We start from the raw sequence: 2,820 nt of genomic DNA, 5'->3' as shown, positions 1-2,820 counted from the left end.
GATCCATGCCAAGAAAGAGGAAGATGCAAATGAGAGAACGAAGACAACCTGACGACGTTGTAGGAGGCTCAAGTTATGTGACTACAACAAGAACCCCAATAGGCGTTACTCCTTGCGGGAGGGAGGCTAATTTGGATGCCGATCCAATCATCCAGAGACACAAACTATCTCCTCACGTGGGGTATTTAGTCAAGTGGAAGGGGCGACCAGAGAGCGAGACGAGATGGGCGACGACTCGTGAATAAAAGTACCACAAGGAGGTTGCGACGAGGGCGTGGCAGATTTAGGTGGGGGAGAGTGTCACGACCTGCCCATCATAGGCCCACGGGCCTAGCTCACCAAGCCCATGGACTTAGGCCGTTGGGCTAAGTAAGGTCCAAGTTCTAGTGTTTTCTACAAAGGTGTAGTAACAATAGATATCTTATTGTAGATATTTGTAGAAGATATTCACAGGAGATATTCTGGGAGAGATTTCTAGAGCTCCGCTAAGGAGGTGGGAAGCTTCTAGTTTCCTCCCCAACCGTTGGATGGAGGACATTTGTAAATATCTTAGCCATCCATTGTAAACTTGGGGTGCCTACAAATAGGTGCTGCCTCATTTGCCAAAGGCACTCACCAAGGACCAACCAAGAGTGTTCAACCAAGCAAGTGAGTTCTCAAGCCTTGTACTCAAGAGTTCTCTAGTGCTATACAGGTTCATTCTTCTCAAACTCACTCTTGTGTTCACTTCTTCTCTTCCCTAGTCCCTTAAGGAGGGTGGTTAGGCTGACTTAGCGCTAGTGAAAGTGCTAAGTGCCGGTGCGGTTGCTTAGAAAGGTCTAAAGCATCGACAACGTGCTCTTGAATGGCCCAAGTGTGTGCCTACGCATGCCCCCAAGTGTTGGCTACGTGTGCCCACGTGTACACAGCGAATGGCCGCACAACACCCCAAGTGTTGACTACAAGTGCACAATGAATGGCCCAAGTGTTGCCTAGATGTGCCCATGCTGCCCACAACTGTTGCCCAAGTGTGCAACCAAGTGTGCCTGTGCATGCTCTCGAATGCCCCAAGTGTCGCCTTAAATGTGCCTATACGTGCCCGCAAGTGTTGAATAAGTGTGTCTAAGCGTGCACCCAAGTGTAGCCCAAGTGTCGCTTAATTGTGCTCTTGAATGCCGCAAGTGTGCACATATACGTGCCCATGACAATGCCAACGCGTGCCCCCCTAAGGGTGCCTAAGTGCATATGAAGGCAGTGCACGAGGCGGCAGTACCGCACGCAGGGCCGCACAATGTGCGTGCATGGTGGCAGGCATGGCTGCACTACCGCGCGGAAGGCAGCTGGCATGGACGCAAAAGGCGCAGGCATCGCCGAGGGCAAGGTTGCACTAGCGCGCTAAGTCTGCTGGCGCCGAGGCAGGCTGCCGCGCACATGGATGCGGGCGTTGCTGTAATACCGCACACATGGTTGCACGCAACCTCGGGCACGGTTGGGGGTAAGGTGCCACTATCGCGCGCAGGGGTGCAGGCTCCCGCGCGCACATGGCTGGGGGCAAAGGTGCACACCACGCGTAAGGCGGCAGGCAACAACGCACATTGCTGCTGGAAAGGCTGCTCAACCGCACGAAAGGTGGTAGGCCCGGGTGCACATGGCGGATGGCAATGGTGCGGGCAGCGCGGGCAGGGCTGCTGCCCGTGCCGCAGTTCCGCGCACATGGCTGCGACCACGGCTGCACAAGCCTCGCACATGGTTTGGCGCGTGGCAACACACGCCGCGCGGATGATTGCGCGCATGGCGCACATGACACGCAGATGGCTGCACAGTCGCGCACAAGGTTACGTTCCACGCCGCACATTCCGCGCTTCTGGCCGCACTAACCCGCGCCATGTTGCTTGCATGGCCGCACATGCCGCGCCCCTTGCTGCCCTAGCGCTCGCAAGATTGCGTGCATTGCTTCACACCGCCCCCCAGGTCGCATGCATGGCTGCATGTGCCACGCCCATCGCTTCGTCGTCGCTCGCTAGGTTTCGGGATTTTCCGGAAGAGCCACGCAAGAGGTTGCAGGCACGGCTGCACCGCCGCGCGCAAGGTTGCGTTCCGTGGTCCACATGCACCGCCCATGAGTGCACTACCGCGAGCAAGTTCGCTGGCACGGCCTCCCATGCGTCGATATTGGTGGCTGGCATGGCCGCACATGCCACGGGCTTTTCGGCACATGGCTCGCGTAAGGTTGCACGCATTGCCGCTCCATCGATCCCAGGTCTAGTCCGCCGTGCACATAGCCGCACGCACGTGGCTCACACATGGGTGCTTTCGTGGCCCCATGGTCCATGCAACAGAGGCTCGTTTGCGGCCTTCGGCTGCACACGAGGCACCGACTGCTGCACACGCCAAGGCCATGCCCGCACAACATAGTTCGGGTCTTTAAATCATGTTGTGCGAAACATCCCTTTGGGTTAGAAAAGCCATGAAATTGGCTATTTGGCACCCAAAGTACAATCATTTTCAATTAAACCCCGCATTTTCCATTTTTTTGGGTATTTTTCGTAATGTTTCAATCATAAAATAATAAAAAATATCAAAATATGTTGGAATGGTCCAATATTTTTTCAGAACATTCTATCAACCTTTGGAAGACATCAGAAACTTAGTTTTCAGAAAAATACATTAAAATGGATTTTTCATAGTTTTTTGAATTTAATATATTTTTTAATATTAAAAAATTAATAAAAAAATAAATATTTATCCGAAGACGGCGATTGTTATATGAAAATAATCTTTGGATTTTTCCTTAATTTCTTACCAAGTTTCATTTGATTTGGATATTTGAAGCTCAAAAAA

The sequence above is a fragment of the Macadamia integrifolia genome, chromosome 4 (genome assembly GCF_013358625.1).
Source record: "Macadamia integrifolia cultivar HAES 741 chromosome 4, SCU_Mint_v3, whole genome shotgun sequence".
Taxonomy (NCBI): Eukaryota; Viridiplantae; Streptophyta; class Magnoliopsida; order Proteales; family Proteaceae; genus Macadamia; species Macadamia integrifolia.
Note: the sequence above shows the minus strand (reverse complement) of the source record.